This window comes from Pteropus vampyrus, unplaced genomic scaffold, assembly GCF_000151845.1.
Source record: "Pteropus vampyrus isolate Shadow unplaced genomic scaffold, Pvam_2.0 Scaffold301, whole genome shotgun sequence".
NCBI classification, from domain to species: domain Eukaryota; kingdom Metazoa; phylum Chordata; class Mammalia; order Chiroptera; family Pteropodidae; genus Pteropus; species Pteropus vampyrus.
Genome location: NW_011889082.1, coordinates 1,545,579 through 1,560,476, shown reverse-complemented (window position 1 = coordinate 1,560,476; position 14,898 = coordinate 1,545,579).

Here is a 14,898-nt window from a genome sequence, read left to right as displayed (position 1 = left end):
AATTGCTCCAGCTTACTGACAGCCTCAAGAGAATTTCTAGACCACAGTGCAGGGAGCAAGAACTCAAGTGTAGCCCAGGAGACTCTCTCTTTTAGTTAAGGAGACAGAACTAAGAACCTAGGGAGACCTTGGTGGCTAGAATGTTCAGAATAGAGTACCTGAAAGGAGAGAGCCGCACACATACTCACACACACAAAAAAAGGTCTCTGGACATCTGTAGAAAATATAAGTTAATTGAAGAATAGTGGGCAAGAAGGGATCACAAAGGAGCACCAAGAAACTCTGGGGTGATGAACGTGTTCATGGTCTTGATTCTAGTGTCTACGCATGTCAAAGCTTTTCAATATGTATACCTTCTATGTGGTTTACTGTGTGTCAATTATACCTCAACAAAACTTTAAACCAAAAAACTTTACCTGCAACTCCAATTTCTACTGGTTAGCCTCGTGGTTCTAGGATGCTGTGGGGATCATTCAGAGGAGGAGTGGCCACACAGCTCGGACATGATTCACTCTCTCTGTCCTTTTGATTATTTAGACTCTATTCCTGAATTGTGTCAAGTCTCTGACCCTACCACTTGAAAGCGACTTCAGAATTATAATTTCACTTTATGTCTTTGCTTTTAGCAAAGGAATGATGTCCAGCATTTTTAAAGTAACTCTCACTGAAGAGCTCCATGGAGCATCCCCTGAGAGTGGGCTTGGTACTGGCAGAAAACAACAATAAACATATTCTTTCTGGCACCCCAGCAAGGGCAGATTGTCTACAAGGTTTTATTTTATTTTAATTTTTTTGTCTAAAAGGTTTTAAACAAAAGTTTGTATCAACATACAACCTAGCAGAATCCTGGAATTTCCTCTGGACATTTGGTTCCTTGTTACATGTATTCATTCCACCCCATCCCCATCAGCCCTAAAGAGACTTCCCACTATCTTATTCCAGGAACTCTGCAGAAAGGTATACACAAGATAATTCACTCCTAGAGTTTAAAAGTTGGATAAAGAGTTTATCTCTAGATGACAAAGTAAACAGCTTGTTATGGAGAATTAGGAGACTAAATACTGTGCCTTTTTATTTCTCTACTTAGTAAGTATCTGATCCAATCACCTTCACTGTTACATTCCACTGCTTTTACCTGGATCAGAGCAACCATCATCATTCACTTGATTACTGCAGCGACTCCTTAACTCATCTCCCTGCTTCCACCTTTGCCCCGCCCCAGTTTATTCACAACACAGCTGCCAGAGCCACACTTTAAAATAAAAACTAGGCAGTGTCATTTCTCTACTCAATGCCCTTCCTTGCCTCTCATTTAGAGTAAAGTCCAAATTCGTCAGTGTACTCAAAGCCCTTTGTCTCCTGGTTATTGTTACACCTGACCTCTCGTCCTGCTATTTTCCTCATTTTCACTCTTATCAGCACCCTGGCCTCTGCTCCATTCCTGGGACTTGACGGGTACATTGCTGATGCAGAGCTTTTGTTTTACTTGCTATTCCTTTTGCCTGTAAAGTTCTTCCTGCAGTCGTTAGCACCGCTGACTCCCTCATCTCCTATAAGTCTTTGCTCAAATGGCACAGTCTCAGCGAGGCCCATCCTGACCATTCTATTTTAAATTGCAACCCATGCCTAATTTAGTTTACTTGTTGTTTATTGTCCATCCATAAAGGCACAGATTTTGTTGTGCTTTGTACTCTGATAACCCAAGCTGCTAGAAAAGAGCCTGGCACACAGTAGGAGCTTGATAAATATCTGTTGAATAAATGACTAATTATGTATTCCTTGATCTAGACATGGATTATTACTTGAATGTCCTTGGCCTATCTAAATGTAAATAAACCAAGGTGACCTTCTATTAAAAGAAATGAAACTAAATTCTTATTTTAGGCAGATTAGGGTGAGTATAGGTCACCTACGGCTGTATTTCTAGCAAGTTGGGCAGTCAAGCTCTTAGCGTTTTAACCATTCTCCTTAAATTGTTTTTACAGTTTTATTATTATGGCTACATTGCTTGTTCTGAGAGAGGCCCATCTGTCTCATATCTCCTTCCCACTCCATCTGTCTTCTCGTTGCGTGCTCTCTCTTCCACTTTCTCTGTCTTTGACCTTATGATTTGAATAAGTGCAAAATGTCTTTGGCACTATCTAGAATAAATTAAAAGCTGAAGCCTCTCTCTGTTGATACAACAAAAAGAAGCCAAGTAAATCGTTAGTGGAATGGGGTAGAGGGAGTGTGGGGTGAAAAGTTTGTTTACTTATTTGTGTGTTTGTATAAACTTCATTTGATTCTAAAAAATACACATAAGCTGAGCAGAGGATAGGGCTTGTTTTTCTTCTTTTTTAAGTCTAAGAAAGGGAATAAAGAGAACTAACACTAAAATATCTACAAATTGTGAAAGGTGCTCTGCACATGCACATATTAATTCATGTTATATATGGTACATGTGTATTTTTAGTTCAAAATATTTTACATTATGAAAAATCTCAAATATACACAAAATTAGAAGAATGAACACCCATATACTTAACTATCCATGCTCACAGTTTTTGACAATTGGCTCTATTTGTTTTAACTTTTTGCTGAGCTATTTAAAAAGTAAAGACATCATGACACATCACCTGTAAGTATTTTAGCATCCATGTATAAAAATTAAAGAAATATCCTACATAACCCCAAGACCATTATCATACCTAAAAATATAAATTCCTAATATCTAATCCATATTTAAATTTTCCTAATTGACTATCATTATTATTTTTGATGTTTAAATTGTTCCCAATTTGGCCTGTGGGAGCTTTTTTAAATCTGGCTCCTTTTGACATTACTCCATTAATCTTTAAATACTTCTTAGCTTTCATGCTCACCTTGTAGAATCTCTGCTGCAGACCAGAAATCATATATTTCTTAAAGAAGTTCTGATATCTTTTAGTAGAAAATAGTATTTAGAAACCAAAATCTGGGCACCAGGAATGCTTATTACTATTACAAAGTCATTGCTTCTAATCTAGGCCCTTACAATGGTCAGATCTAGGAAATGTGTTTTTAAAATAGTATGAATTAATATAGGCACACCTTGGAGATACTGTGGGTTCTGTCCCAGACCACAGTAATAAAGAGGACACTGTAATCAAGGGAGCCACATGAATTTTTTTAGTTTCTCAGTGCATATAAAAGTTATGTTTATATTATGCTGTAGTCTATTAAATGAATAGCATTATGTCTAAAAAATCCCAATGTACATATCTTAATTTCAAATACTTTGTTTCTAAAATATGCTAACCATCATCTGAGACTTCAGCAAGTCAGAATATTTTTGCTGACTGAGGATGTTACCTCAATGTTGAGGGCTGCTGACTCATCAAGGTGGTGATTGCTGGAAGCTGGCGTAGCTATGGCAATTCCTTAAAATAAGACAGCAGTGAGGTCTGCCACATTGATTGACTCTTCCTTTCATAAACAATTTCTCTGCAGCCAGTTGTTTGATAGCCTTTTAACTACAGTAGAACTTTTTTCAAAATTGGAGTCAATCCTCTCACACCCTGTTAATGCTTTATCAGCTAAGTTTATGTAATATTATAACTCCTTTGTTGTCATTTCAACAAAGATCTTCACATCTTCACCAGGAGTAGATTCCATCTCAAGAAACCACTTTCTTTGCTCACCTATAAGGAGCAACTCCTCATCTATTAAAATTTTATCATGAGATTGCAGCAATTCAGTCACATATTCAGGCTCCATCTAATTCTAGTTCTCTTGCTATTTCCACCACATCTGCAGTTACTTCCTCCCCTGAAGTCTTGAACTCCTCAAAGTTATCCATTAGTGTTAGAGTCAAACCCCATTTGATTCCAAACTCCAGTTAGGTTGATATCTTGGCCTCTTCTCATGAATTACTAATGTTCTTAATGGCATCTAGAATGGTGAATCCTTTCTAGAAAGTTTTCATTTTACCCAGACTCATCAGAGGAATCACTATCTATGGGACCTATAGCCTTACAAAATGTATTTCTTAAGTAAAGGACTTGAAAGTCAAAATTATCCTTGATCCATGGGCTTCAGAATGGATGTTGTGTTAGCAGGCATGATACAACATTAATCTTGTACACCTCCATCAGAGCTCTTGGGTGACTAGGTACATTGTCAATGTGTGGTACTGTTTTGAAAGTAATCTTTTTTTTCTGAACAGGCCTCAACAGTGGGCTTAAAATATTCAGTAAACCATGCTGTAAACAGACATGCTGTCATCCAAGCTTTGTTGTTCCATTTATAAAGCACAGGCAGAGTAGATTTACCATAATTCTTAAAGGCCCAGGATTTTTGGAATGGTAAGTGAGCACTGGCTTCAATTTAAAGTCACCAGCTGCATTAGGCCCAAACAGGAGAGTCAGCCTGTCCTCTGAAGCTTTGAAGCCAGGCATTGACTCCTCCTCTCTAGCTATGAAAGTCTTAGATGGTATCTTCTTCCAAGATAAGAATGTTTTGTCTACATTGAAAATCTGTTATTTACTGTTGACACTTTCATTAATTATCTTAGCTAGATCTTCTGGATAGCTTGCTGCAGGTTCTACATTTGCATTTGCTGCTTCCTTGCACTTTTATGTTATGGAGATGGACTCTTTTCTTAAACCTCAGGAACCATCCTCTGCTAGCTTCAAACTTTTCCTCTGTAGCTTCAAACTTTTCCTCATCTCTCTCAGCTTTCATAGAATTGAAGAGCATTAGGGCCTTGCTCTAGATTAGGCTTTGCTTAAGGGACTGTTGTAACTGGTTTGATCATCTATCTGGACCACTAAAACTTTCCCCATATCAGCAATAAGGCTGTTTTGCTTTCTTATCATTCATGTGTTCACTGGAGTATCACTTTTCATTTTCTTCATGAACTTTTCCTATGCATTTACAACTTGGCTGACTGTTTGGTACAAGAGGCCTAGCTTTTGGCCTATCTTGGTTTTTGACCTTATGAAGTTGCTGAGAGAATCTTATGAGAATTTTATGAGCCTCAAATACTATATAATTGTAAAATATTATAACTTAGTATCCATTTTAAAATAATTTTAATGGAGTGAAAACTGTGAGATATCAGAATCAGGAGATAACAAAAAATAAAGCTTGCACTTTCCTAATTTAAAGTATGTCAATAACCGGGTTCATAGTACACTAAGGAGCACTATGGTAGAATCTTAGCATACTTACTTTGCCCTTTAAGAGCATTTGTATTTTTTTTTGTGATAAGAAGGTTATTATTGATTATACTATCTCAGCTTATACATATTTGTTTCCTTTCCCTGTGTTCTGCTTTTCCCATACTCAATATCCACTGGCACTCCAAATAGTATGATTGGTGAGGAAGGAAGACACTCTGAAAGTCTTAAGAATTATTAGGCATAAAGTCAAGCCCCACTGAAAATCAGTAGTCAAAAACTTTCTGTCCTCATTACTCCTCCTTCTTTACACTTTTTTTTTTGGTGGGGGGGGTGCTCATTTAAATCATTTGCATGGTGTCAACCATCACCTCTATACTGATGACCCACAAATTTATATCTCTTGTCCTCACTTCTCTTTTAGACCTCACACCCACATATCCAATAGGTTTGTAGACATCTTTGAGCCCCAGAGGTTCATTGAACTCAGCATATCCAGCACATACCCATCATCTGCCTTCCAGACCTCCAAATCCTCTGGTTTCATTATTTTTTTATTACCCTTCTCCTAGATGGTAAGGCTAAAAGTTTCTGACTCCTCTTGGATCACCAGTTGATGATGAAATTATTTCCATTCTATCTTTAAATTGTCATTTGAAAATATAATCCTTTTTCATACTTACAGTCTTTTTATAAATTTAGGACTTTATTTTTTCTAGACAATTGCTATAGCTTAATTTTTTGTTTGACTTCAATTTCTTCCTATCTTATTTCTCCTTCCAGAAAATCTCTCACTTTAATAATTAACATTCTTTGAGTATTTGCTATTTACCAATCACTGTTCTAAGCACTCTCCATATATTATCTCATTTAATTCTCATATAACATATGTATTAATATAGCATTTCACTCCCTGTTCTAAAACCTTCAACAGCTCCCCATTACTTCCCCCATAAAATCCAACACTTTCATAGTGCTCCCCAAATAGGTTTTCTGACAAATCTTCTACCATCCCTTCCCATATTCACTATGTTACAACCAAACTAGATTGCTAATCATTTTTCTAATTCAGCATGTGTTTGTGGCTCTGCTTTTACCAATCTTGCTGCTCAGCCTTTCCAATTTTTGTCACTGCTCTCCTTTTAAACTCCAGCTTAAATATTATCTCCTCCACAAACTTTTGTCTCTTAAAATAGCTCTTTCATCATTATTCTTTCTTTTCTTCATTATTCATTCAATAAATATTTATTTCCTTCATTATTCTTTCAACAAAAATCTTACTGCTATGCACATGTGCTCCCATAGCATTTTGTATCTCTAGGACATTCCTTAGAAGTCTATCTTATAGTGGAGGTAAGATTAACATGTCTATTTCTTCCCCAGGATTATAATCTCCTTGAGGATAAAGGCCATCTCTTCATTTTTGTAGCTCAATCTATTACCCCTTTCACATAGTGCTTAGAATTTTCCATTCATGTGTTCATTCATTCAAAAAAATTGCTTAAAAACCAATTATATTCCAGGAACTGACAATGAGTGCCCAATAACATAGTACTGCCCTTTGGAGTTTATAGTCTGGATGGTTATAAAAACATGTTTACAAATAATTAGAATGCAATGTAGCATATGCAGGAAAAACAGCGATTAATCATGCTTTTCCGGGGCAAAGGCAGGTGACAAAGAGCATTTGAGCCAGGTCTTTAAGAATGAGTAGGAGTTCACTAGGGGAGAAAGACATTCCGAAAAAAAGAAACAGTATGTCAAGGAGTAGAGGTATGAAACAGCATGATATGTTGAAGCAAAGGTCAATAATTCCTAATTACTATAGCTCAAGTGGCCAGTGGGAGGATATCTAGCAGACAGATAGTTAGATTATGGAAGGCCTTCAATACCATGCCAAGCAGATATCACTGTGAAAAATTTAACGTAACATGGAATAAATATTTGTTGAACACCTGAAGAATCTTTTCTCCTCATTTGTGTGGTTCTAGAATCTTATACCACATCATGAATCATTTCCTTTTATCTACTTACATTTGTGGTTAAACCCAAAATTCGCAATCTCTTTTCTGGCCCCACAGTGTTCACATGCACAACTCACATTCACTAGCAAAAACTCTCATGAAATTAAGTGGTCATTCTAAGAGAGGAAAGGACATGTGATATGCATGGAATATGAAAAAGCAGCCGTCTCTCAACCCAGGAGATTCTGACACAATCCTCTAAGGAAGCTTGTACTATTGGAACAGTGTAACTCATGTCACCTTTCTAAGTGTATGGTTTTGTTTGTTTAGGTGTTTGTTTGTTTTAATGTGGAAAGAGTTTGTTTTCAAAATTGGTTGAATTGTCAGTAAAATTAATTTTCCTTAGCAGTACAATTATGTAAGAAATCTAAGCTCCAAGATAAACTGCTCGGGCCAACATTATTTTTTCAAATGAATTGTTTGACCCCCAAAACCTGCTCTTTTAAGAAGAAAATCTAGGTTTAATCATTTGATGTACGTTTGCTCCTGTTCTCCAGCCACACACCCACACCTAAAATGTCCAACCACCTGAAAGACTTACTTAGACAAAGGAGAGACTTGAAAGTCCTTCAGGCTGTAGTCATCAGCCTCGACCATTGCTACACAGTATAGCCAGTGAACTCCGGTTCTGCCCAGTCTGGATGATGCTTAGTCACTCCTTTGGAGATGCTCTTCCTTCAACATTTTAGTGGGCTCCACACTTCTGAGATATGGCTCTCCAAACCATCACCATATAACCAGGCCCAGGAGGACTTCAGGCTGTAGCCACATCTGACAGAACAAGCTAGTCTTAGGCCCTGTGTTGAGCTCATTGGATTAAATAATCTACCCAAGTTTATACAGCTACAGGAGAGCAGAGTTTGGTCAAATCTTCAGCTTCCCAGTGCTTTTTCCATTAAGCTCTGCTACCTCCAAAAAGAAATTTGTCTTGGTTCTAGGGATTGAGAACTAGGAAACAAACCTTGACATCTACAGGCATAGCTTGGAGACATTGTGGGTTCAGTTCCAGACTGAAAGCAAGTATCACAATAAAGTGAGTTGTAATCTTTTTGCTGTTGGAACATCTTGCCTACGATTTGTAAAAAATGCAACATCTGTGAAGTGCAATAAAGCAAAGCACAATAAGATGAGGTAGGCCTGTACAAAGGGTTTTAAGAGATATCCAAGCCTTCAGGATTATTAACACCTGGATCAGATTACTAAGAACCTCATAAACTGATCTTCCTTTGAAAAGAAGAGTTCCTTGAGTCTAGCTAGGGTGTATAGCCTCACATTGTATTTGGTGGCTTAGAGCGCATAATCTTTAGTTTGAAGGCATTTTGAACACGTCTTCCAGTACTTTATGCAAAGCTACTTTTCTGCCTCAGTGGACTGTTGGCAATTATGCAGAGAAAGCCTGTGTAATGCTATATTTGCTCAATTGAAATATGTACTTTATATAAATATAAAGTTTGAGCAAACGTCAAGCCTGATGTAAAGATCCAGTATACATCATATTTGGGTGAAAATTCTCAGAAATTACTTTTAACAATTGAGACATATAGTACGTAAAACCTTAGCAATTCATTTGTCCTTCAGCCACATAGTAGAACATATAGGCCCAACCACATAGATAATATTATGACAACATTTAAAATTATAATGTTCACTATATAATGTAACTCTTCATTAAAATATATAATGAAATAATAAACATAGATGAATTTTGTGGTTAAAATCAAAACCTGCTTTCTCTAATTTGAAGAACTTTAAAAATAATCAAATAAACCTACCTCCAAACTGAGTTGTTTCTCAAATTCTTATTAATGTTTCTTTATATCCTGCCCCCTAACTAGCTTTTTATTTATCAGTTTCTCTGATATTCCTAAGGGTGATATGGTCCTGTCCACAAAGACACAGCACATTCAACATGAGGAAGGCAAAATGATGCAAAGGACAGAAAGCTGGACTGGGAAGCAACAGAGATCCCTGAGCTTAACTATGCTGCTCTAGAAATAACATTCAATTCCAGGTTTCAGTTTGTTCATTTGCAAATGGAGCAGGCAGTAGAGGAACTGAATTAAACAACTTCTAAGATTCTTTCAACCTTCGATGTCTGACAAGTTGATTAAATCATCTGAATGCCAACCTCCTCATCCAGAAGGTGAGGACTACCCCATGTGACTACTGATGATCCCATGAATTCCTTATATGATTGCTCATGTCTACATAAGCCCTATAATCCCAGTGAAGACACCAAGATGGCTACCCGCTAAACTGAAGCAAACATTTGGAATATAATGTTTTTCATTAAAAAAGATTTACTTAAATGATTTTTTAGAAATAAAGGCATTCCTTAGTTTGTGGGGATTAAAAGGAGGAAGGGGAGAGGAAATAAATTCAACAATTCAACACCCTGTATAAACCAGTCTTAGCTATGTAAATAAATACCTATAGTTCAGGCAACCAAGACTTAAAGGCTATGTCATGGTACACCACCTACTGATAGGCTAGCTTGTATTAACAGTATAAACTGTTTAATATTCCACCTTATAATAACTTTATCAGTAGGTTCCCTTCTGGGTGATTACAATTAGACAGGTGGAATTATCACTTTTATAATTGGAAGCCTGAGTGTACACCGAAAATGCCTATGTTCCCCTCCCCGTCCCCATCTTTTGCAGTAACAAATTGCTTTCCTCTCCTGAAGGCTTCAAAACACAGCCTGCTTTCTGGTTCATATGTGCCACACACTGTAAAGAATATTTGCAAAAACACAGACTTTTGCTGCATAGAAGAGTCTTTTAGCTAATATTCAGGAGTTATAGACAAGTGATTGCCTTTAAATACTGAGTTTAAATTTGGATTATATAAAAAGGTTGATTTATTCTTCCTAACTCCTCCATAAAACAATACCAAATATATACCTAATCTGCAAGAAAGTGGTAGACTTTACTTTATGAATTCCTTAGTGTTCCATAAATAACACCGTTCATGTCTACGGGGTCACAGCACAGATAGAAAAAAAGTGTATGCACACACATTTCTTAATCTACCAATTCGATCACCCAAATCAGATTTGTTTACAGGGTTATGGATGCCTCAAGTCTGTAACACATGTCTCATGCAAATGAAACAGTCATTTAGGGTGGAAAAGAAGTTTTGCCTTACTTGAGGGAAAGGAGCGATACAGGGGACTTGCCTGTAAGGGATGTCTGAGGCTCTAGCTGCATTTCAATGCAGTGCTTAGTTTATTCACCAGGGGTCATCAAAGGTCTGGATTTTCTTTGTCTACTTGTTGACTCATATGCACACTGTACACTCAGGAACTACTAAATTCTTTAGAATTGTGCATCAGGACATGGGGCTTGCTGTTCCTTCTCCCCACCACTCCAGACCCACCCTACAACTTAGCATTGAACTATTACCCTTTATAGACCTCTACCAACACATTGCAGCATGAAAGTCGGTTAGATGCATGACAAAAATGTCTTTTCTAACTAAACCAACTTATTAAAAAGGGGAAAAAGGAAACATGGTATCTAATTAGTTTTTTTAAAAATAATCATTGCTTTCATTTTTCAAAGTTGGAAAATGGAAGGCTTTTATCAAACTATCGTTTCCTATCTCCATGAACTGAATTGCACGCTTGGAAAGCAAGTGAGTCACGACTCCCTGTTGTCTGATTTCACTTGGAAGCTGGCTTCCTAGAGGGTCAGAACAGGTCAACAGGAGGACAGGTTAACATTACTCCATGAGACTTTGTCAGCCCCATCAAATAAGTATGGAATGGAAGTTTTAAATCCATATTTTGGCACTGGTATGAAGGACAAGGATACCAAAAGTCTCGGTGATTCTGATGTCTGAACGGAATACCTCCTTTTGATTAGCTCAAAGTACTCATCTCAGTTTCTTCTGTGACAACACTCTTAAATGTCTTTAATATGGAGCTATTGGAGCCAATTTGATTCTTTCTTACCTCTACCCTCTGAATAAACCAACTGCCTCATTTGAAAGCTCACAAGTGAGACATGCTTCAGCCACGGAAAGGAGAGAATTCCCTTATAGAATTCTTCCCAGGGCTGCAGAGCTCCTACTTAAGAATCAGCGGTGGCTTTGTATACCCTTTTCTTGCTCCCAAACAGGCAGAAAAACAGCCTTGTTATTCAAGTGGAGGTGTTTGATCTGTATTCCTTTTATGCTCTATTTTAAAATGTGATATTCGAGTCAAAAGTCACCTGATTGTAGAATGTGAGAGCTGGAAGTGACCTCAAAATCTAATTCAATACCCTTTTCTCATGCGTTTTCAAACTGAGTCTCAGAGAAGGTAAGTACTAATTCAAGTCATTTGGTGACACAAATGGACCTATTCACTTTGTTCCATTGCAAGCTGCCTCTTTCCAAATAAAATGTGGAGAAAACATACAATACAAAATATATAATAGTGCTGAAAAAGGCAATCAAGACCATGGGGAAAAAGAGGGGAGTCAATTATGACAGACAGAACAGTTGACAAATCTAGCTCTGAGCCCTCAGAGAACCCAGGCAACAGGTGGCACTCAGGACTCCCAAACCCCAAGACTACTGGTTATTTTCTTATGGGCTTGTCAGTGATGAAATAAAAATACTATGGACACATGGGAATCACGGTTAGGTCAACAAAAGAAAATGGTTTATTAAGACTTGTTATTGAGAGAGAGAGAGAGAGAGAGAGAGAGAGAGAGAGAGAGAGAGCGCGCGCGCGCGCGAGAGAGAGAGAGATTATAAGGCCTGATACAAGATGGACATAGCCCACTGAGAATCTAGAAGCCTTTAGAAATCTCCATTCCACACCAGTCTGGACCAAATATTTTGGCAAAATGTACAAAAATGCAGTGCCTGATTTTCAAGTTAAGAAACCATTAGCTATGACCTATTAACCTCTTGACAGAACATGTATTTAGGATCATGAAAAAAAAGGTAGGGGATACAAGGCCAGGCCACTTACTTTTTATATTTGATTGGTATAAACTCCTTAAAAGATGTACTAGAAAACCCTTAAAAAGCAAGACTTGTCCACTGACCTGTGCTGTCTTATGTAAAATCATATAACCCAAAATCAACTCCTGCAAAAGTACTACTTTTTCAAGCACCTTCAAACTAAATAGTAGGTATAGCTATTTCAAAGTGACATTTACACTGTCAGTGGGGAACGGAATGGCTGAAGGGCAAGATAGCGATCAAGACAATTCAATTCCAGGACCTAGAAGAGGCAGATGTCTGTGAAAAGATAAGAGAGCCTGAAACTTGCCCTTAGCTTCTTATACTTAGCAACTGGATAATACTGAAAGTTGCCAAAGGCTCTACTAGTGGGTGGGTGGGGTGTGTGTGTGTGTGTGTGTGTGTGTGTGTGTGTATTTTCATGAGGAAAAAGAAACTATTGGTCCAATATTTCTTATTTGTTTCTCTGTTATTGACTCTGATGATAACCGATTTTCTCATCTTCACACACATCAGTTTTTACCCCATTTTACCCCACACCCAGAAAATTATCAGTCAGTCAATAAATACTTTATTGAGCCCAACAGGTCACAGACATCATGGAAAATGTAATCTGTTTTTAAAAGGATATCTTATCTTGTTTTAGTTTTGGATATAAGGATATCTTATCTTGTTTTAGTTTTGGGGATTTAAACACTTTGGAATATATTTCAAAAGTCTGCCTTCTTTCTACCAAAGTAATTGTTTATTTGCTTGTTTGTTTTTATTTTGGAGGATGTTTCCATGCCTCCTATTTGAGAGAGATTAAACATTTTTTAAGGGGCTTTAAAGAAAGATGAGAAAACTGGTAAGCTTTTTTTTTTTTTTTTTTAGAGAAGGCTGTAGAGGGCACTCATTGTAACCATCAACTATAAAAAGTATAATTATAGCAGATGATGACCTCTGTTTCCTGTAAGGCACAGCATGATAAATAGGTTTTTGCAAAGACTGCTGACAATTTAGAATGCATCAATGAGCAATCAGGAAGGTGAGAGGACTAGGAACTACCTCAAAAGAAGAATAATTGAAAGAACTTGGGGTATTTAGCCTAGAATTGAGAAAATGTTAAGACAACATATTAGCTTTCTTTAATAACCAAAAGTGTTATTAAGAGGAAATGTACTTCTGCAGAACCATAACTCTGTAGGTGGACGTTTTGAACAGGCAAGTTCAAAATTAACACAAGGAAGTCTTTCCTCTCAACTGACCTTATGCCTTTAGTACTTTCCTACTAGAGTATTTTTGCAGAGGCTAGATCTTACAGGGGGGATGTTGTACAGAGGATTCCTGAAATGGACAAATGTTATATTAGCTCATCGCAAAGGCCCTTCCTGCTCAAACTATGTAGACTCAACATAACATGTGAAAAATGTACCTACCGAATATATTTATACTCAGAGCTAAATCAGATATGAAACAACCAAATATGACTGTTTTGCTTTTTGTAATTTTACTTAATATCAAACCTGAGATTTTTTTCCTCCCTGGCCACTCCATACACATTGCTGATCCACTTCCCATTTCCTCATAGTCCAAAGCAATAGCAAAAATCCACTTCAAGCAAGAATCAGTAATAGATTTTTAGCAAATATTAGTCTATATTAATTAGACAGAATTATGCTGTACATACCAAAAAATGCCCAAATAAAAATTGCTTTGATGGGATATTTATTTATTTGTCTGTCATGTAAAGAAATTCAAAAGTAGACATTTTGAAACTGGTATGGGAGCTCCATGGTCATGTCAAGGACCACATCTAGCTTTCTTTCACCCCATCCTCAGTAGTATGTGGTTTCCACCTCATGGTTCAAGATGGTTGCTGAAGCTCCTGTCCATATTCCGGATAACGGGAAGGAGGAAAGAGAAAAAGAGGCATAACCCCTTCTAAGTAGCTTTACTGAAACCCTCACAAAACGTTTTCGCTACTTCCGATCAGCCAGATGTAGATTCAAGGAAAACTAGAGAACATATTTACTTGGATATCACCAGCCCAGCTAAAACTCAGCCTTCTATTACTATGAGAGAAGAAAAGAATAGGTATTGAGAGACAGCTGGCAGTTTCTCCCAAAGAGAGTTTAGTTATTGTATAAAACAACATAATATTATTGTCTTTATTTCTATTTTCCTCAATATTAAAGTAAAATTTAGCAGAGACTAAATTTTTATAATGGTGGGAAAAGTTTCAAGTACAATTTTACCTTGAAAAATACTAAAATTCTGAAAATATATTTATTTAATGAGGTTTAGGTTATAATATCAATTATTTATTAGTTTTATCCAAGAGTGGATTAAATGCTGATTCTTTAATATAATATCATTTTAATGAAAAAATAATTTGTTCTAACAATAGGGCATTCTTTGTTTCCATTTGTTTTCTGCTATCTGATCTTGGAGAGAATTTCTGTGTGAAAATACACATCACTTTTAGCAAGAGGCTCTCTTAGACCATTGATAGTCAAATCATTCTCCTAAAGAGCCTATCATAGTATCAAAATTCCAGATGTTCTACTTCAAAATTTTCACCGGTCTACTTCTGTCAGACTCTTATTTGTCAGGGACTTCGAGTGTGATATGGTGAATTTCCAACATCATTTTAATCATCCTCATGAAATTTTGTACCAGTTGGGAGATTTGCAACTTCAAATTGCAATTGATTTTTATTATCAGATATTTACGATTTATAATCTGGTAGAGATACATCTACAAATATTAGTATGGTTGAATATAAACAGACACTA